Source organism: Ictidomys tridecemlineatus, unplaced genomic scaffold, assembly GCF_052094955.1.
Source record: "Ictidomys tridecemlineatus isolate mIctTri1 unplaced genomic scaffold, mIctTri1.hap1 Scaffold_365, whole genome shotgun sequence".
NCBI classification, from domain to species: domain Eukaryota; kingdom Metazoa; phylum Chordata; class Mammalia; order Rodentia; family Sciuridae; genus Ictidomys; species Ictidomys tridecemlineatus.
In genome coordinates this window covers 74,012-96,923 of record NW_027522457.1, presented here as the reverse complement: position 1 = coordinate 96,923, position 22,912 = coordinate 74,012, and the positions used below count along the sequence as shown (strand labels likewise).

At 40.6% G+C, this 22,912-nt stretch overlaps 1 protein-coding gene across 6 annotated transcripts in view; it reads right to left on the bottom strand.

Annotated features, from left to right (window-relative positions):
- Positions 1–22,912, bottom strand: part of LOC144373358 (biotin--protein ligase-like) — a 62,547-nt gene that overhangs the window by 24,243 nt on the left and 15,392 nt on the right. For 3 of the 6 annotated variants that reach the window (XM_078036462.1, XM_078036463.1, XM_078036458.1), the window contains exons 4-6: positions 4,624–8,045; positions 3,584–3,751; positions 704–958 (exon numbers count right to left, since the gene is read on the bottom strand). The gene's annotated coding sequence lies outside the window, so the exon portion shown is untranslated. The remainder of the gene's footprint in view (positions 1–703; positions 959–3,583; positions 3,752–4,623; positions 8,046–22,912) is intronic. The other 3 variants (XM_078036461.1, XM_078036459.1, XM_078036460.1) reach the window with 3 other exon arrangements.

Below are 22,912 nucleotides of genomic sequence, written 5' to 3'. Positions count from 1 at the left end.
CTGTATTTAATAATATCGTATTAACAGACTTGAAATTTGCTAACTAGATATTAAATGTTCCCACTGCAAAAATATGTGATTATCTGAAGTGACAGATATCTAGCTATCTTGATTCTAGCAATTATTTTATAATTTATATGTATATTTAAGTACCACATTGAACACCTCAAATATAAATCATTTTTATTAAAAATAAAATAGTATTGGGGAAAATTTACTAAATATTATGTTTTTTAAAAAAATAAAAATCAATACTTATTTGATTCTGGTGTTATTTGACATTAATTGATAATATCAATATTTGGAGGAATGTAGCATAAATTATGTCTATATTTCCTGTGTATAATTGAAGTGTTTTAAAGTATTAGCATTTCATTCATATCCAAAGAATGATTATGAATCATTATATACCTAACAAGTACAGCTAAGAATTAATTACCTCATAAAAGAAGTACCCATGAATTATAGATATGAGGATGTGTGAGCACTATATACATGAGAAATTCACCTAGAAGCCTCCAAAGTTGATATCAAGTTTTTTGCAACAAATTATTTAATACTGATATGGCCCCCTGGAAAATTCACTGAGAGTATAACAAAGCTATTCACCAGGGTATGTCAGGATATTTGGACTTGGCTAGTTTAGAGACATTAACTATCTTTTCTAATTGAATATAATAAGCACACAATATGTTCAACATACCTTTGAGGAAGGATACTTGTTGAAGACTCTGAAAATAGCTAATTCAGCTGCAACAGTCTTTCTTGATCCAGTGGGTGCTCCAACTAGGACACTACAGTCTGTGTGATACAGTGTATGAAATATTTGTGTCTGCACAGGGTTAAAGTGGCTGAAGTTGTACAGGGCTTCATATGCTTTACATCCCAAAGCCATAATTGGCAAAGGCTGAAGATCCAGTAATTCTGAAAAGATCCAACAGGTACTTCTGAAAAAAAACTGAAAAAACATGCACAATACTGAATACTGTATTTTAAAGAATAACATTTCCTAATTATCTCTAGAGAAGAACATATTTAATATAAATTCTTATACACCAGTGACACATCTTATTCAGTCACTACATTTAACATAACTGATAAATAGAACACTTTTATTGAAGAATCCCCTATAAACCAACTATATATTTCTCTTCCAAAAAGGGAAATAACTTGAATAAAAGTACATGAAGGTATGTATGTTATGGTACAAAAATAAATCAATGAAAACCATTTGTAAACAGCAGTATTGGAAGGGTCATTAACAACAGATTTGATCTGCTACACACTGACCAATCCTGAGTAGCTGAGGGATCTTTTGGTATAGCCAATGGAAACAAAAATGAATTTAGCCTTATTCAGGAAGGAACAAGGATAGTAGTTTCAGAACACAGCATGACTGAGTAAAACAAAATAAAATAAAACAAAAACTCTCCTTAAAGTGTACAGGTCTTCTTACTTTCACTAATCATTGGGGAAATTTATGTTTGTAAAGTAAATTTATGTATTGAAAGACACTAGATTTGGTTGCTTCTCATTATATGGACTGGGTGCTGAATAAATTAGATAATTATTACAAAGCTTAAAAAAGAAGATATAAAAAATCAGTTAAGAGGACACCTTGATCTGACCTTTATAGTATGGTTGCAAAATGAAAAATATGGTAAATTTTCTTCTAAAAATATACTTAAAATCAAAAACTAACTTAGTTGGGCATGGTGGCACAGGCCTGTAATTCCAGCAGCTCAGAGGCTGAGACAGAAAGATCCCAAGTTGAAAGACAGCCTCAGCAATTTAGTGATATCCTATCTCTCAAAATAATAATAATAATAAAAAGACTGGGGATGTGCTTCAGTGGTTAAGTGCCCTTTGGGTTCAATCCTGGGTACCTTGTCCCTAAAGGAAAAAAAAACAACTAAAAAGATGACTTTAAGAAGTTATCTTTTCCCCAACCATTGCTCTACTCTATTACAAGGATAGCTGAGAGCTAACTTCATACTCTCTATGTCTGATTATGATTGTTTAAATTTTCCGTAGCTCTGGAAATCCAGGAAGGAGGAAGACATTGCATGATAAGGCATGCAATGTTAATCAAACATATTTTTTAAATAAAAGACTAAAAATTAAAATTGTACAATGTCAAATGCACAGTTATTGACAATGTTAAATTAAGATGATCTATTACAGTGATTTTACCTAGATGGTATGTTTATACTACATCAGCTAATTATATAAATAGGTTGATATGTATTTGGTTGCTTAAGAAAAAAATTATTAAATTGACATTAACATATAATGCTAATATATGTGGAATTAAGTACTTTATTAAAAGAAAGAAACCTAGCAATGATATTGGAAGCATATATTTTAAGTTAAAACATCATCACTTCCACATATTTTGAACTTATGAGATTCTAGATATCACATAAACACATTTGATGAAATAAGACCAGAAAGACCCTCTGCAATAAGTAGATTACTAGATTATACAGTCTCAATATCATTCTATTTTGATACATTTTTTTGGTTTTGCTATGCCAAGATATCAAAGAGAAATTGAGATGTAGTATAAAGAGTATCTCAATGAATAGTATGAATAAGGTGTACATTTGACAAAATGAAAGATTATAAAGTCATATTTAGGTCTCCTTTCACTTCTGAAAGGACTGTCAAATAGCATGCTATTTAAAGTAGTCAGAATAACATTTTTATTCTGAAAAGTCAAGCAGATTGTCTGAAATATACATGGGAAAGAAAATTTGACTCCTAATTTATGTCTGTAAAGTAAATTAAGGACCTCTGAAAATCAATACTCATCAATTATGAATTCTCAAAAAATGAAATTAGTATACTAGTTTCAAGATGTTTTTGAAATAGATTTCAGGGGTACTTGAAAGTATCACTGCAAAGATTTATTCATGAAATTTTGCTTTTTTAATAAATCAAAATAGAAAGGTGTTTGTTCATTTTATGAAAACCTAGAGTTTATACATTACAACAATAAAAAATGCTGCTGAATGCTCTTACTATATATCCCTTTTAATAATTTATTATATATATACAAACATTCCAAAATCTAAAAAAAATGTAAAATTTGAAACACTTCAGGTTTTAAAAATTTTGGATAAAAGATAACCTGTACTAGAATTAAGTTTATGTGAATTGGACTAAATGTAAGAAAAAAAGAGATATCTCAAAACTTTAACAGAGAATACAGATTAAATGATAAATGACAATTGCAATGAAAAAGGAAGGCTATATGGAGAAATAATGATTATATGTACAGATGAAAGTCCAGTAACTCAGAAATAGTAACTCTCCTCATTACTATGATTATCAGAATTGACTAAGCCTACTTTCATGCTTTTGGAGCTTAAATGAACAAAAATTAAAGGTCCACAATTTGACTATCTACATATACATATTTGATTTTGAAAATTTTGAACATACAGTTTAGAAACAATTTTGTCAAGTAAGTTGGACTTTGATTCAGAATAAAACAACTTTATACTTGTCAACATTAACTAAAATAACAATTTTGGGAAGTCAATAATTCACATCAACACATTAATGTTCAATTTGTTACCTGTATGGGTCTGATGCCTGTCTGGTAGAATCAGATGTTGGAAGCTGATAATCAAACAGCCTCTGCTCCTAACCATCTATCAGAAACTGCTTGGATATAGTATTGGGAAAGCAAAGGTTCAAAAATAGGGATTGCAAATACCAGTAGTTAAGCTTCTTTACTAATGACCTAATGTGAAATAAAGTCTAAAATAAATAAAGTTCTTAGTAGTCAATTCTTAATAGTATCTATACCAGATGTAATAAAAATAAACTATGTTGTATTTCTAAATAGCTCAGATATTCAGGTACTACAGTAACTTGTAGGTGATTTCCTTCTGAGGATTATTTGACATAACAGAAGGTAAAAAATTATACTAACTTTATATTATTTATAAATATGTTATCATTATGACATGTTACCAGTTTGATTCATTATCAGAATTTCCCAAACATGATTCATGCAGTTATTTCATGATTTCTATAATTTCAAGTACCATATTATTATTTACTTAATATTTTTCTTTAAATCTGATCAGTATCTTAAGTGGAATATCTGAAATCTCTTAAAATATATAGGTTACATGGTTATCAAGAAGATAAATGCATGAAAACAAAATATTGCTATAAAATACTATTGCTATCTAGTCAAGATTTTCAATTGGAAGCTTGCTTTCTCTGATAAAAAGAGAAATTACAAATAAAACATGAGTTAAAGATGTAGCAACAATTGAGTCTTTATAGATAATTTTACAAGGAATGATCTTTTCACTAAGCAATTTATTATTTTGCAGGAAATTATTTTACCCCCCTTATTTTATATATTCCACGCCTCTAGAAGCCATGCCTTAAACTATGGTAAAGATTATAAATGAATTTCTTGAACTAGGATCAAACTGAATAATCAATATTGTCACACTGAATCTCCGTGTTCCTTTGAAACAAAACAGGAAAACAGAACATAACAAAACTTTCATGGCACTCTTAAATCAGAGAGATAGTAAAAAACAAGAATTGTTTATGTATTTTTTTATGAAAGCTAAATAATAAGGTTATATTCACCTGTTTTTTAAGAGCTAGAAAATACTCTGAATGATAAATATGATCATTTGTAGGATCTTCCACCCAAATCCACCAGGGTTCTCCTACTGTCCCATGGACCTAGAAGAAAAATTATCCTAGTACTATGAAAATCATAACTCAAGTAACAGTACTGTTTACATATCAGCACCTATTAGTCTAACAACTTTTTTGATATATAATTTATAAAACAAACTTCACTCATTTAAAGTATACAGTTTAATGGTTTTAACATATTTACAAAGTTGTACAACTATGAACATAATCTAATTTTAGAACATTTTTATCACCTCCAAGAGAGTACTTATATTCATTAGAAGTATGGACATGGCTATTCTAAACACTTTGTTAAATGGAATAATATAACATATGGTCTTCTGTGACTGGCTTTTTAAACTTACCATACTATTTTTGTAGTTCATCCATGTTTTAAACTGCATCAGTACTTTGCTTCTTTTTATTGTCAAATAATATTCTACTGGACACATATATCATATTTTGTTTATATAAGCCAATCTCTCTTTTTTCTTTATATGGTCCAATACTATTCAGTATTCACTTCTTCCTCAGGGACTCATGAAAAGGAGATCACATCCCAATCATTTCTCCTCCAAATCTTCTTGCACTATCTCACATGAGCTTTTGGGGGACACCACATTTAAACCATAACACCTGGGATAATTTTGATTCACATAAAGCCAATCAGCTCATGGCATTCTCCTGACAATATCTATAGTAAAGGAGAAGTCCATAACAAACACTTGGCATAATTAGACTGGGGGGGCATGTATTTGTGGGAAGAGGGCTTACAGTTTATGTTGTGGGCTGAGGAAGTGGGTATGTGTTCCCCTTACTCCATTAACAGTGAAAGAGAAGCAGGAAAACATTCGGGAATAGTGTGAGCAGAGCAAAGAAGTGGAAAGATCTTGGGCCTTCAACAATACTATTAACCTCAAGACTGGACCCTCCTTAGGGCCCATCTGATCTGTGGACCTTTTATTGTACAAAAGAATATATTACCTTACGTAAATCAGACTGAGGCAAGTTAGGTTTTACATTCTTGAAGTTAATAGCATTATAAGAGAGTTCATTATAAAAACAATCAAGTACTTTCTCCTATTAATTAATAAAACTAAATTAGGATGTATTATGAATAGCAATAGTAGAAAACCATGTGCAAAAATAATGAAACTTCCATTCCTTTAAAAACAATCAAAAATTTCAAATATGAGCTTATACTTAAATATAATTTTATATTTTATATAAAATTTCATATTTATAAAAATATTAACTGTAATTTGGTGTTATCAACTAGTGCTCATATACTGTGAGAAAAATAGGAATTAGGAATGCTTTAGGAATTAAAGGTCTGAATGCTTTAATGACAATGTGGAATTAAATTAAAACATAGATGGGTGACTTTAGAACACGCTGCTGAACAAAATTCATTTACATTAAAGATGTATAAATGTTAACTAATATAGGAAGTATCTGTAAAGGTAAAATTTCTAAGCTGATTCTAAGCTGCAAAAGTCTGAGTTAAAGTGTAAAAGACCGGGCATTGTAAGGTCTCTAAATGGCAAGGCCTGGGCTAAAAAGTAAAGACTAGGTATTGTTAAATTTCTTCTGCTACCCCCAGAACCTGTAATCTCTGTAGCTGTTAGGACAATGCTGGAACTGCCCAGTAAATATCTCCATTGATTCCCTGGTTGTTTAATAGCTAAGTGCTCCAGGTAACATGGCACGTAAGCCTCTAGGCTCAAAAGCCAATCAGTTTAAATTTGTACCCCGCTTAGAAATGACCAATCACTCCTGCCCAGGTTGTTCCCGCCAATGTATGTACTAATCCTGACTCAGAGATGTTGTTCAATTTTCCCGCACCTCATGATGATTTGTTCTGATGTATGCAAAGCCCCCCACCCTCTCCAAAAAGTGTACTTAAGATCCTCTTGACCTCTGCTCTGGGCTCTGGGCTGCTCTCCCTTCCTGAGTGAGCCTTGAGCCCCAGCATACTGGTTCAATAAATCCCCTTTTGCCAATTGCATGGAGCCAGTCTCTTGTGTGGTCTCTTTCTCCGACGCTCCACCGGACCCTTACATATCCAAATACATTTAACTAGAATTTTATAAGACTACTTGATGTAAGCATTGTTATATACAGTTTCTGATTTACTTGCCTTGCCCAGTTAGTTTTTTGGAACTGAAGACTGAGTAGAGAAGATGCTACTTTAATACTTTAAAGCATTAGGTAAGTGCCAGGCTCAGTGGCGCACACCTATGATCCCAGTGGCTCAGAAGGCTGGGGCAGGAGGATCGTGAGTTCAGAGCCAGCCTCAGCAACAGCCAAGTGCTTCTCAACTTGGTGAGACCTCTGTCTAAAAAAAATACAACATAGGGCAGGGGGTGTGGCTAGGTGGTCCAGTGCCCCTGAGTTCAATCCCAGGTACCCAAAAAATAACAAAAGCCTTCGATGAAAACTTTAGTAAACTCAGAATTCCCATGTTCAGGTCCCTCTCATTATTTCAAAGTCATCTATTTGGGAAAACTTAGACCAAGTAACACAAGATCCACATTTCTATACAATTATATTTTATAATCTATAAAAAGAAAACTCCTGCAAAGTAAACATTCAGGAATAATGAATAATTTAGAAAGTCTAGAACAGATTTTTACATGTTGATATGTGTTTGTGTGTATGCATATAATATTCCATTTGAAATAATGCAACAGTGTAGGTTATCAAACTCAGAAAAAAATATCAATCAACATATTTAACAGCAGCAATATATTAATGGGTCTGACTATATATATATATATATATACATATATATATATATATAATAAAATATCTTTTAATGGAGCTTATGAATTTGTATATATCTTATTAAATATCTTATTAAGAAGCCCATTACTTTAAATATATCTTACTAAGTATCTTTCATTTCTCAGTTTCATTAATATTCAGCCTTATATTCTTAATATTTTCTTTCATTCAATTTCAAGTGCTTGAGTTAGATGTTCCTGCCTTGAGTCTGAATGCTGACAAGCCCATAGGTGCCTTGCGACTCCAGACTGAGGCAGCTGAAAGCACAGAGGGAGATTCTGAAAGGACATACATTCATTGCTCTTTTTTTCTTGATATGATGAATTTACTTACTGCCTTTTTAAAAGAGGCTAATTAGCTTTTCAGAAGCTGCTGGAAATAAATTATAAGGAATATACTAATAGATGATACATATTCAGATGGACAGGACAATAATCTTCTCAGAGTTCAAACTGTCACTGTGGAACTGCAGGTTTCCACACACACTCTGTGCTCAGTAACCTTTGTTGGGACTAGAGGTGTGGCTCAGTTGTACAGCATGTGTGTCGCTGTATGTGAGGTCCTGTGTTTGATCCCAAGCACTGCAAAAATAAATTAATAAATCAGAAGCAATATTGTCAAAATGGCCATACTAAAAAAAAGCAATGTACAGATTCATTGCAATCCCCTTCAAAATACCAATGACATTCTTCACAAAATTAGGGGAAATTTTTTTTAAATTCATCTGGAAGAATAAAAAGCAATACTAAGCAAGAAAAGCAAAGCAGTAATTCAGTAATTCAGCAATCCCAGTAATTCAGGAGGCTGAGGCAGGAGATGGCAAGTTCAAAGCCAGCCTCAGCAACTTAGCAAGGCCCTAAGCAACTTAGTGAGAACCTGTCTCAAAATAAAAAATAAATAAATAAAAAGGGCTGGGGATGTGGCTCAGTGGTTAAACTCCCCTGGGTTCAATCCCTAGAAATAAAAAAAAATATATAGCACAGAGGCAAATCCACATACCTACAGCCATTTGCTATTTGACAGGTGCCAAAAATATATCTTAAAGAAAAGGCAGCCTTTTAAATAAATGGTATTTGGAAAACTGGATGGTTATATGTAAAAAAAAATGAAATTAGACCCCCCATCTCACCCTTCACAAAATTCAAATCAAAATGAGACTTAGGAAATAGACCAGAAACCTCACAACTGCTAGAAGGAAAGGTGGGTCAACACTCCATCATAGGTGCTGGCACTGACTTCCTTAACAAAAGACCCTCAAAGCATCAAAAAAAAAAAAAAAAAAAACAAGAATCAAAAACAGGATGCCACCAAACTAAGAAGCTTCTGCACAGCAAAGGAAACAAGAATGTGAAGAAAGCCTCCAATGGGAAATCTTGGACAGCTACTCTTCCAGGAGGGGACTGGATATGTATCCAGAAGACACAAAGAAGTCAGAAACTTAATACCACAAAATAAATAACCCAATCAATAAGTGAGCAAAGGAACTCAAAGAAACTTCTCAAAAGAAGAAACACAAATGGCTAACAAATACGTTTTTAAAATGTTCAACATCTCTAGAAGTCAGGGAAATGCAAATTGAAACTACATTAAGGGGGCAGGAGCTGTGGCTCAGTGGTAGAGCACTTGCTTAGCATGTGTGAGGCACTGGGTTCGATTCTCAGCACTGTATAGGAATAAAATAAGGGTCAAAATATCAGGATAATTTTCCAAAAGCTACACTAAGATTCCATCTCACTCCAATGAGAATGGCAATGGTCAAGAATACAGAAAACAATAAATGCTGGAGAGGTTGCAGAGGAAAAGATACACTGGCAGCTTATTGATGGGACTGCAGACTAGTACAGGCACTCTGGAAAGCAGAATGGAAAGTCCTCAAAAAACTAGGGATGGAACCACCATAAAACCCAGCTGTCACACTCCTGGGTATTTTCCAAGAAATCTAAAATCAGCATACTACAGAGACACAGTCACATCAATGTTTGTAGCAGCACAGTTCACAGTAGCTAAATTATGGAATCAACTCAGATGCCTGTCAGTAGATGAAAGGATTAAGAAATTGTGGTGTATATACATACAATGGAGTTCTACACAGCCATTAAAAAGGAATGAAATTACGGCATAGTAAACGAAGGAAATGGAGGCTATCGTGCTAAGTGAAAAAAGCCAACCTCAGAAACTCAAAGGCCAAATGTTTTCTCTCCTATGTAGAAGCCAGAGTAAAATAACAGAAAAGGGGAGAGGCTAGAATATCATAAAAAGTCAATCAAATAAAAATTAATAGATAAGTGAAAGGAAGTCTAGTAGAGTAGAGGAAGGAGAACAGGAGAGGGGAGGGAGAGCAGAAAGAACAGAGGAAAAGGGGAGGATCATGAACCAAAATTGATTCCAGGCATGTATGAGTTTGTTGGGAAGAAGCCAACTACTATGTAAAACTATAAAGCTCTAATTTTAAAAATCAGGAAAAAAATAATGAGGGAAAACAACTAAATGAAAGTCAAGGAAAAACCACACAGATAGAAACACTGGCATGAGATGACAGGCCCACTTGGATTCTGCCCCTCACATGTTCCCACTCATCTACACAGTGTACACGTGTAATGTGACATTCATACATGCATTCTGCACGGCCTAATTGTTCAATGTTTCACTATGGAGGCCAGATGCAGGGGGCACACTTGTCATCCCAGCAGCTCAAGAGGCTGAGGCAGGGGGATCACAAGTTCAAACCCAGCCTTGGCAACTTAGTAAGGCCCTAAGCAATTCAGCAAGACCCTGTCTCTAAATAAAATTTAGAGAAAATTTTAAAGGGCTGTCAGTCTGGTTAAATGGTTAACGCCCCTGGGTTCAATCCTTGGTGCCCCAGAAAGAAAATATTTTAAATTACACTATTTGAAGAAATTAACAATGTGGTATAAAAATAAAATTATTATAATTTTTTTTTTTAAAAATGGACGGTACACGGGCTGGGGTTGTAACAGTGGTAGAGCACTTAATTCACATGCGTGAGGCCCCAGGTTCCATCCTCAGTACCACAGTGCTGTAGTCTGGCTGGGCACAATTCAGGAGCCACTTGTCAAAAGAAACAAAATTTACTTTTAGAACCACAAAGGCCAAACAAAATAGCTCCTCAGGAAAAACCCTCAGAGCCCAACTGCCACCACAGGCTTCCCACATGCCTCTCAACTTCCCCCACTCCTCCTGCTCTTGAGGCCGATTGGCTGGATCACGTGGGCGGAGCCAAAAAGTCCCCCAATGAGCAGCACCATGGTCTGAAAGGGCGGGGAAACAGCACAGTGAGCATCACCCCAGAGGAGCCAATCAGCTGGTAGCTAGAAGTTTGCTGGGGACCCTGTGAGCCAATCATCAGCTGGCAACTGGAAGTTTGCTGGGACCCCTTCCGCTGTGGCTCTTAACACCACAGAAAGATTTTAAAAAATAAAGACATTGTGTCCATCTACAACTAAAAAGAAATTTAAAAAAAAAGTGGATGGTACATGGGGCTGGGTTTGTGGCTCAGTGGTAGAGCGCTCACCTAGCATGTGCGATGGGTTCGATCCTCAGCACCACATAAAAATAAGTAAATAAAGGTATTGTGTCCAACTACAACTATTGTAAAAATAAGTAAATAAAGGTATTGTGTCCAACTACAACTAAAAAAAAAATACATATTTAAATAAATAAATAAAAGTGGATGGTACAAGTAAAACTGTACACTGTAAAACTCATTTTTTGGTAAAGGATGACAAAGATTATGAATAGCAGAGATCCCAAAAGGTGGTATGTTAAAAACTGTTACTCAACTTATCTTTGAGGAAACACAAAACCTCAACATTTCCTCCCCAACCACTTCCTTCTTTTAAACGTGTTATAAAGCACTCATCCCATCTTCCTAACATGGTTCTTGAAAAGAAGGTTTGATCTTAACGTGGATCTTTCTTCATCACATGCCTCAGATCTTCAAAAAAAGTTGACCTTTAAATTCAATTTCTTCTACTTTCACCCTGCAACTAGATCTATGCTTGTAAGAAGATAAACTGGGTTTTCCTTTATTCAACAAGACTTTAGTGAGACCCTGCCCTGAGGAACCCCTGACCTAACAGGAGGCAGGCAAGCTCATGCGTGGTCACAGGATCCCGATGTGTCCTCATGCCACAGGAGCCTGGTGAACTGGGAGAAGGAAGAGGAAGAACTTCCCAGGAACAGGAAAGCAGATTTTGTTTTGCCCCTTCCTAGAATCCAAATTCAGGAAAACAAAAGGCGTTTCTATGGCAATCCCAGGAAAAGACAGAGAGGTAACCTGACCATGGTGAGGAGAGCGGGGGGGGGGCAGGAGGCAGGGCAGTGTGGGAAGTCCTACTGCCTGTCACTATGCACCAAAGCTCCCTTCAGCCCTGCCCCCCGCCCAATCAGGGAGCATGACAGAAATGAATGGAGAGGGAAGAGCAGAGGGTACAAGGGAAGGTGGTGACAGTAGGGGTGCCACACCAGGCGCTCAGAGTGGAGGCTGCAGACTCCCTCCTGCTGACCTGCAGGGACTCCATGTAAACAGGCAGCTGGAGTCAACAGCAAGTTCTGTTGGTTTTCTAGACTAGTCAACGTGAAGAAACAACCCATCTCTTACCAATGTATCTTACACACAAAATATTCGCAGGCACTGTCACACTCAGGGATGAAGGCACACAGCACAGGTGACTTCATCATCAGAAGATGGCACTGTGGATACATCAGTCCTGCTCAGGGTCCTGGCCCCACTGAAGGCAGGGGTGCTCACTGGGCAGCTCTCAGGTGGACTGTGATTCCCAGAACCAGGATCCAGCCAAACAGGTTTCAGGCAGGGCGTGGGATAAAGGCCACAGGTGCACCTCCTCGCCTGACTGCCACAAGCCAGGTGCTCCTGTCCCAGCCACACCAGCCCCTCTGTGGTCTGCTGCCCTTGCCTGGCTCGCCAGACTCCTGGTAGGACGGTGGCTTCCCAGCCTGGGTTCCCAAGGCTGGGCTCCTACTTCTCAAGTGCTCATCTGTTGACCCCAAGCACCATTGTGCCACAGTGAATGGGCCCAGAGGGGCTTCTGACCTCAGTGACACTGTGCTGAAATCTGTCCCCTCACAGACTTCAGGGAAACCATCAACAAGAGACACCCAGGAGCCAAGATGAACCTGGAGATGTGGTTTGTTTGGTCCACCCATTTTGAATCAGGGCTAACATTTAGAATGGGGCTATTTCACAGCGCCTCTTCTGCCTCTTCTGAAGACACAGCAACTCTTCCCACATGGCAGTCACTGGCTGGGGCCAAGTGGGACACACTCTCCAACTGGACCAGCATGTCCCCCAACTGGCCAGCTGCACTGTCTGCCCTTCCTCCTTCCTCCACAGGTATCTGGTGGAGGCCACTCATCTGGCCCCGATCCAGCAAATTCTCCCCTGGGGCCCTTGATGACACTTTCCTAGTTAGGTACATGCTAGTTCATCAGAGTGACTCTAGCAACACCGACCCTCAAAACAGAAAGGGCCTATAATTTTTTCTTAAAAACTTAAACAGAGAATTAACATATGACCCAGCAGTTATGCTCCACCCTGTCACCCAAAATAGCTCAAGCAGGGACTCAGATACTGTATGCCGCTGCTCAGAGAAGCAGCGTCCACCAGCCAAGGAGGAAATGAACTGTGTCCATCAACAGATGACTGGATAAACAAGATGTAAAGGGGGCGGGACAGGCATTAGATATAATATTTAATTTAATATTATCCAGCTTAAAAAAAGAATAAAGTTTTGATACATATTACAACATGGACGCATCATGAAAATATTACGCTAAGTAACATAAGTCAGTCACCAAAAGACAAATAACTGATTCCACTCCTATGAAATACCTAGAATAGACAAATTCATAGAGGCAGAAAGCAGAACAGAAGTTATCAAGAACTGGAAGTTGGAAGAGAAATAGGGAGTAATTGATTAATGGAGAGTTTCTGTTTGGGGTGATAAAAAAAAGTTTGGGAAACAGTGCGGGTGGCTGAACAACACTGTGAGTGGGATTCACACCACTGAATTGTACCCCTAGAGATGGCTGACGTGGCAGTTTTACTTTACAGATACTTGATCAGGAGAGAGAAACGGGGAGGAGGCCTCGATTCCTTCATTCCCAAGAAGCTCCCTGATCTCTGTGAGTTCACCTGCCACTCCTGGGCCAGCCGGCACCTTAGCCACTCAGGGACTTCTCAGAACAAAAGTCTCTTCCAGAATGACTTTCCACCCGGAAGCAACCAGCAGCCTCTTGCCAACAGTATGAATGCCACACCTGTTGCACACTCGCTCCCTGCCGAGCACTGTGCTGGGTGCCCTGGACCTGGGTCCCCACTCTTCCCCAAGCCACACCGCTGCATTACTGGTACCACCCACAGGTGACGAATGGAGCCTCAGGCAGCATTAACAGCATGCCCAAACCACACAGGCAGTTAAGTCACAGAGCTAGAATTTGAACCCCTGAAATAAAATCTGCCGGCCCCTAAATACTTGCCCTAATTCTTCTCCCATAAGCCTCAGCCAGGAGACCCACGGGACCCAACACAAAGCAATATAGGAAATGCCTATCTACTGCCACCAAAATGCTGATGGCATCACAAAGAAACATACACTCACATGGTATGCAAGCATGAGGCAGTGATAAACATGGGCAGGGCTTGGAGCTGGGCAGTGGGGTGGAGGGAGCTGGGCAGTGGGGTGGAGGGAATTTGATCCACCACCCACTAACTGCAGCTACTTAGACAAAGATCCAAGAGGACATTTTCACATTTTACCACGTGAGTGAGTTATGGCTGACCTCCCCACAATCCAGTTTTGGCAGAAGAGATGGCACTTTGAGAAGAGTTCAACAAAGGACTGCCTGCAGAGAAGCAAAGCATGAGGGGCAGAGAGGCACCAGGGCCAGCAGTGGGGACAACAGAGCCACTAACAGGAGCTGCTAGGCAGGAGGAGGAGAGGTAGGGACACGGCTCTGGACTCTGTCCATCAGTCCAGCCAGCTCATCCCAGTGATGGAATCAACCAGAACTAAGAGGAAGGGCACCCAGAGAAGAGCCAACAGCACAGAGAGCATGGTGGACAGTGTGGCCAACACCCTCCAGGAGGGAACACCACCGTAGCTCAGGGCTGGTTGTGTGGACCCCTGGTTAACCACTTAACCCTCGAACTGGCCGGCCCCAGGGTGCTTGCTGTATGAGCTTCCACACATCCAGATTTTTCCCCAGTGCCTAGACCAAATCTACCATGGCAATTCTGCGGCTCTGAATGATCTCCCACGGAGGGTCCCACTAACCGAATCCTAGGAGTTGCTCAACGGCTGAACTGGGCCTGGTCATTTCCGGATCCCACCAATGCTCGGTGGCAGAAAGGCCCTGAATTTACTGCATTTTTCTGTTATGTGCCAACTAGCGAAGACCACAAAGGGCTTAAGGGGAACAGTAAAGGGAGGAATGAAGAAGTCGTTTCTAACGAGGCCGTTTTACAGGCCTCACACCTCCTCTGGGCCAAGTGGGCACATGTCAGAGGCGAGATATCTTCTGCAACTTTGGAGACCAAAGAGGAAGCCACAGAGGGCGCGGAGACAAAGGGCTGCTTTGCGAGGCTCCACCGTGCTACTAGGACAGGAGGTGCACACTTCCACCCGGGGCTCGGTGGGGGCACCACATCCGCAGACATCTCCAGGGCCCTCATTAAGCCTGCCTACGCTGGCCATTTGTCTGAGTCCAACACAAACAGGCTTCTGACAGAGCGGGGAGAGTGGGGGTGCAGAGCCAAGAACACTGCACCCAGGGTGCTGGTGGGAAATGCCTGCCCACTGGCCAAGAGTGGACCAGCCTGGCAACATGCACTTGAAAGTGACTGTGAGCACTTCCTGCCACGGTCTGAGTGTGTCCCCTACAAGTTCACAGGCTGGGATCTCAATTTCTCTGTGCAGCAGTGCTGCCCGATGAGAAACTGGGTATGGTAGCACATGTCTATAATCCCAGTAACTTGGGAGGCTGAGGCAGGAGGATTACAATTTAGAAGACAGCCTCAGCAATTTAACAAGGTCCTAAGCAATATAATGAGAACCTCTCTCTCTCTCTCTCTCTCTTGTGGGAGACCTTTGAGTCACATGGGTGGAGCCCCTGTGCAGGGCTCATAGCCTCTCTCCAGGGACGAGTCTCAATCACTCTGTGAGTCTGCATTAGCTACCATAAGGGCAGCTGTCATAAAGCAAGCCCACCCTTGTGCTCCAGCTCTTCTACCATCACCTGCTTGCTCTTCTGCTTCCCACCATGAGCTGAGGTAGCACGGCCCCCCAACAACCCTCACTGGTGATGCTACTGCCCAGTCCTGAACTTCCCAGCCTCCGGCTGAACTTCCTGGTTCCGACTTTAAGTCTCATTTTCCTTTATAAATTGAATGTCTTCCAGGTGCAGTGGTCCAGTGGGTCAATAATCCCAGAGAGAGGGTGAGGCAGGAAAACCACAAGAAAATCACAAGTTCAAGGCCAGCCTCTGCAACCAAGCATGGCCCTAAGCAACTTTGTGAGAACCTGTCTCAAAATAATAATATGGTGGGGATGTAGCACAATGGTGAAGCACCCCTGTGTTCAATCCCAAGTACCAAAAAAATTAAAAACAAACAAAAAAGTTATCCAGTCTACCAGGTGCAATGATGCACACCCGGAATTCCAGAGATGTTGAAGGCAAAGGCAGGAAGGTTGAAAGTTCAAGGCCAGCCTCAGCAACTTAGTGAGACCCTGTCTAAAATAAAAAAATAAAAAGGCCTGGGGATGTATCTCAGTTGGTAAAGCCCTCCACCCCACCATGTTCAACCCCTAGTATTAAAACATGAAAATTTAAAAATAAATAAATTATCTGGTCTCAGTTATTTTGTTCGAGCAATAAAAAACTAAGACACCTCATCTCTTCTCAAACCTGAGTGTGTCCCAGAACCTGCTACTACTGTCTGCTGTGTGCCTGTCACTGGTCGACTGGGCTGGACCCCTCTGGAGCACTGTTTGTGAGATAGGGCATGGGACCAGGCCAACAGCGCCACCACCAGTCAGCAGTGAGACCTGCAAGGCATTGTGGACCTCATCATCGTCATCTTTTTTTTTTTTTTTCTGGGGAGGGGTGGGATACTGGGGATTGAACCCAGGGGTGTATAGCCTCTGAGCCAATCTCTAACCCTTTTTATATTTTATTCTGAGACATGTTCTCATTATATTGATTAGGACCTTGTTAAATTGCTGAGGCTGTCTTCTAAATTGTAATCCTCCTGCCTCAGCCTCCCAAATTACTGGGATTATAGACACGTGCTACCATACCCAGTTTGTTCATTTTTAAAAAGAGAAAACTAGAACACCCCTTTCTATCAAAATTGAGCTTCAAGTCTTGTCTCCATTGTTTGATTCTCCACAAAAATGTTAATAATTTTTCCAGGATTCCAGTATTAAAATATATGTCACCTAAAAGGAGAGAAGTAGCTAGGAAAGAGTAGCCGGGAGAAGGGCGAGCCCATCCTCCTCCAGGCTGTCTTAGCAGAGGTTTGTTTCTTCAGCTGGCTGTCCCTCTCACATTCTGGAAAATTCAGAGAATCCAGGGAACAACCCATGCAGGGCCTGGAGGGGAGAGCAGGAGTCCAACGTGAGCAAACAGCGGGCAGCTCTACACGCAAGAACATCTTCAGTTTTAAGAGGATGTGATCCGAGATACCATGCACTCTGGACAGGAAGGGGCAGCTCGCTGACGGTCAGTACCAGACATAAAGATGACTGGATGCATCTTTAGTAACAGGTAACATGCTCCCAGCTTCTTCGTGGCTCCATCTTGCCAGTTTTCCCCAACACATCCGTAGCCAACTCTGGCGAACTCTCCCACACAGCTGCTGCAAATGTTCTGCTCCATCTGAATACAGGGTGACAGAGCGACTGGGCCAGGCGGCCATCCCAGGCAGGGTGGGCTTTCCCTCCAGGCCTGTCCAGAGGTGGGTCAGTTGTGGGCTTGGAAGCCAAGAGGGTGTCCCATAATACGTTAGCAGGAAACCTCGAAGTGCTGTGTGAGTCTCACACACGCGCTTGCTGAACATTCGCAATAAGCAACAACCTGGAAACAGCACACAAAGATCAACACCACACAGTCCTAGTCTTCAAAGGTCTCACATTACAGTTAGTGGAACAGATATATGCAAATAATATAACAGCATTTGCACAGTATTTAAATAATTTTTGACCACAAGTCATAATACCTGGTTTAAGAAATTTAAAGAAAAAATATATATGTTACATGGTCTTTGGAATTTTCCTAGACAGGGGACAGAATCCATTTGGGGGGCATAAAAGAGCAAACCTTCATCCTAAGAGCATCTGGTCATAAGTTTTTTTACTGTTCTATGATTTAAGACTTTTAAAATATCTACTGTTGTAACAACTTCACACACATAGACTTTATCTGTGCTGATTCACCTGAGGATGGACATGCCCCTCCTGAGGTCGAGTCACAGGAAACCCTTACACACCAAGGGCCTCCAGTTTCCTTTACAGCTTCAAAACAAACCCACCCAGGCAAAACGAAGCTGCTGGTACACTTCCCACTAGGCACCCAGGAAGAAAAACATCAAGGCGTCCAGCCCTCGTAAATAACTCCTGGTAAGTTCTGTGCTTTTACTTAAAAGCAGTAACGTATGCACCCATCTTTTAAAACAAAACATAAAAACCATCTCTATCAGAAAAATATGGCAAAATATTACCCAGTAGCAAATCCCAGTGAAGGCTATGGGGGGTTTTCATACTATCCCTTTACCTTTTTCTGTTTCTTAATTTTTTTTTAATAAAAAACTGGAACAAAAATGAAGGGACTGACTTCAGAACCTCAAGACCTCAGCCAGCTCCAACGTGGGTTGCTGACTCTGGAATCATCAAAGGAGCAGTCTTTGTGAAAAAACCAGGACAGCAAAGCAGGACACCTTGGGGAGGTTCACGTTCAAGCTGGACTCAAGGAGCCCTTGTGCTGTCTGTGCTAGGGCAGGGCTGCTGAGGCCACATGGGGACAAGATCCCTTCCCCAAAACCACAGAATTCCATCTGCATGGAGCCGTCCCTCTGGAGCCCAGGTCTGAAATGGTCCAAACGCAAGACATACTTTTCCAAGTACAAAAACCAGTGCATCTCATGGAGCTTTTCGGTCTGCGTGGGATCAGTGTGTTAATAACAGCTTACTGGCACTGAATGAAAAACACACAGGTCTTAATCTTCAGTCTTGAATTCTGGCCAGGTTCTATGTAATAGCTGGCTGCAAGGACTGGGCCCTAAGTGGGCTCCGTGACTGCAGGCTGTGTAGTGAGACCTGAGTTCTAAAACCAGGGTTGGTAGCTTAACAAAATTTACTGGTTGTAGAGAAAGTAAAATTGCCTCGAGAAAGGTGAGCTCAGCCTCGCCACTCTGACAGCAGCCCCTGGTGGCCAGTTCCGTAAAAAGTGTTGGCTCTGATGCCAAAGGCTCCAACCTTCCCTTCTTAATGAAGGTCGCTGGAGCAAGCAGGCCATTCTAGGAAACAGCTGGGGGTCAGGAGGGAAGCACAAAACCCCAAACTAAGGTGTGCCTTTGGGCCATGTAAGTTACCACGTCATTAGATGACCTGCCTCTTACACTCAAAGTAAAAATGATGTCCTCGCTTTCAGAAGTGGAAAAGGGACAGTGGGCAGAGAGCTTGGCGTGTGTGTGAGACCCTGGGTTCCCACCCAAGCACCACCCCCACCACACACACACACACACACACACACACACACACATACACACACACACACACACACACTAGGGAAGAAAGAGAAGAGGATCTATTATAAAGGCTCAAGCCACAGGCAGATATCACTTGGACTGTACTGTTATTCTTAATTGTGTAGAAAACCTTAAATATTTCAGGAGTGCAGAGTCCTGTATAAAATAAAGCAGCCTCTGATGCTTACCTACACAGCACCAAACAGTAGGCTAATTTCTACATGCTGAACGCTAGGAATTCTTACTGGAATATAAGGAAACGCTCCTTATGGCAGAAACTTTTAGAAAATGTTGCTGCCATTCAGAGAATAAGAGAACACTCAGGATTGTGAGACCTGATTTCTAGTGGCCCAGATTCACACCATCTCTCCCGATATAAATAGAAGAATGATCACAGGCTGACAGCTGGCTTTAAATGCAGGCAGCACAAGAAGTGGAAGCCGTCAGCTTCAAGCCTACCGACTTCTTGGTAAGGTGCACTCCGTCCTCAGCCATGAGAGAACAATCTGGAAACAAACTGCTGGGCAGCTGCTCTCATCAACAAACTGTTTATTGTAAGAAAGTGGCTGGGTCAAAGGCTAAACGTCAACCTGAACTGAAAGCATATGAGCAAAAATCAATACCGTCCCTCTAAGGAAACCCCAACATGCAGAAAAGGAAGGGTGAGAAGCTCCTGCCTAGCTCTGAAAGGCCCAAAACAAAGTCCACGTACTTCAGCCTGTAGGGCTGTTCTGCATGTTACCACAACTGCTGCTGTTTTCAGAATGGCCTTATGAAAAGGGGCTAAATACTGCATTCAAAGAGATGTAGAAATCAGCTTCCCAGATCCCTTCCCCCTAAAAGTCACAATGGCTCATCTTAGTTTCTTCCTCCTCCGTGTGTTTTACAAAGGGCCCAACACGTACACGCGATGTGCAGGCAGTGCACCCCGTCTTCACATAGGCCACTTGGAAACAGAAAGTCCAACTAGATCTGATCATGGGAAGGAACTTCTTTACCTGAGGGGTGACAGGTCTTGTGATCAAGAAAGAAGATAAAATATTAATAAGTTTTTACCTTTTAGAGACACATACTTAAATTTTCACAGATGAGAAATACAATATCTGGGCTTTGGTTCAAAACAGTTCAGCAGAAGAAGTGGCAGGAATGAAGGAAATAAGACTGGCCAAATGTCGGTAACGGCGGAGGGGACTGAGGGGGACATGGGGGCTCACCGGGTTCCTCCAATGACTTCTGTATTTCTGAAATTTTCTGCAAAATGTTTTCTTTTGCTTATCTTCACAGTTCAACAACTACTTCAAAAGAAAAGAAAAGCTTTCCTTAAATATGAGAATTAACCAACCAACACAAATGTACTAACTGCCACAAGTACACACGCAGACACACAATGCAGTTGTTACCAGGTGTGACCGAGTTCTGAGCCATGTCTGAGACAGGGCTGGTATATTCTAACAAAAAACTGGAGAAGCAGAAAGGGATGGTCCATGGCTTCCTGCTGGGCCTGCGGTCCATCCTGCCAGACTCCGACACAGACACGGTGCCCTAAGGTTCCCCAGGACAGCAACCAGCAAGGGATGGAATGGAGAGAGGGGCAGAGCACTCACCTGGCAGGACGAGGCAGGTGGATCCTGCTCCACACACATTACATAAAGCAACATTTAAATTACTTTGTGACAAATATAAAGTTGCATCCAAGACAGTATCTTATGGTTTAACTGCACTATGGAGCAAGAGAATATGTGAGCTGACAGGGAAACCCAAGGGCCACATGGAGAGCGAGATTTTGAACAGACAATACAGCACACGCACTTGGAAAATGCAGCTTCTGTAAATGTGCAGCTCCTACACGCTGCAATCATGACTCTCAAACTTAAAGTAAAGTTAATCCGAGAAAGAGCCTGAAGTAAATAAAAGTAAGCAGAAAGCGAAATACTTTTTCATTGTACTCAACTGTGAAGCTGCACCTATCGACAATTCTAAGTTGTTCCAGTATAAAAATGAATATGGCAATCATCACAAATTCTTAGTAAAGGATACACTGATGTGAACCTCGTAAAAAGCCTTTTTAAAGTTTGTTTTTTAGTCTAATTGCTTTATCAAATTATTTTGTAGTCTGACAGCTTTGCCAAGACTAGCGCAAACACCGCGAAGCCTGGAAAGGATCAGAAAGGCTGTCTTGTCCTCCTGCCTCCTGACAAAACTGTTTTGCAATGAGAATTTGGTGACCGGCCTTTAAAAGGCCATCTCCTCTGATGAGCTCATTTAGCCAATCTGAGATACCACACCCAACCCAACATCACGGAAAAAAAATACACCCAAATGGGAGAATTTAAAATTACAGACTTTTGACCTCCATTGCATTTTTATGGACCAAAAAGCTGCCGAAAAACAAACCGTCAGTGTATCAGGGCCACCAGTGGAAAGTGATACCGCCGGGTAATAACCTGGGCATTCCAGAGAGCCAGGGTCTGGATGTGCCCGACTCTCCAAAAATTGGCCATCTTTTTTAAATTTATGAAACCACTGCTTGATGATTCTTTTAAAAGATAAACATCTTTATTAACAGAGATTTAAAATGGGAAGGGGTAATGGATTTAAACACTACACCATGTACATGTGTATCAAAGCATCATATTGTACCCCACAAATGTGTTTGATTTTTATATTTTTATGTATCAGCTTTTAAAAATGGGAAGGAAACTAATGAATGCCATCACTCAACTGCTCTCCAATAACAGCTGTGTGTAGGATTCAGTTTTGTTCAAAGAGAAGAAAATCACTTGCCAGATGCTTTTCTAAGGCTCAGAAAAGCAGATCCTTGCATGCAGAAGGCAAATTGGCTTTAAAGCACAAGTTTCTGCAGCTCAGTCCTCGGGAAAGACTGTGGTCTGTGACCCCAGCAGTCGGAGGACGCAGGTGTCCTTGCAGACTGCTAACGGATAATGCCTTCCCACCTCCGCTCGGTCAGAATCTGAATTTCAGTCTTGAAGCAAAAACGTCCAGGGCTAAAGCAAGCCCTCTGTTCACCCTTAGCCCGAATCATGTAGCCACACACCTTCCACTGTGAATCTCCCCTCAGCAGAAATGTCCAGACGTTCCAGCTCATGCCTTGGCATCCCCAGGGTCAATGGGGAGAAGACTGCAACCACAAGGTCAGGTTCTAGTTCAGTAATCTTACTTTCTCCTGCAGCTTTAATTAAAGTGGACATATGGGGTTAAATACATATTTATTTACATAAATATGAGTTTAAATAAATGTACATATGTGTGTATTTCTACACATCCATCCACTAACATACGTGCTTCAAATTGAGAAAGATGAAACACCACTAAGAAGAATCAAATAAAACAAATATTCTAAAGGCTAAGTTGTACTCATTTAAAATCATGTTCCTCAGTTGATGAAATGGAATTTAGGGCTGGGGTTACGGCTCAGGGGTAGAGCACTTGCCTAGCATGTGTGGGAGGATTTGGGTTTGATCCTTAGCACCACATAAAAAAATAGAATAAACTTAAAAAAAAACCAAGATTTGGAGTTTAAACTGTACAACTTTTTATGAGGAATACTATCTCCCACTAAGAACTGAAATCATGATCAACTCCAACATTTCTCCTTTCTAAAATAAATCTATTTTAATTTGTAAAAATTGTATCTATTCTTTG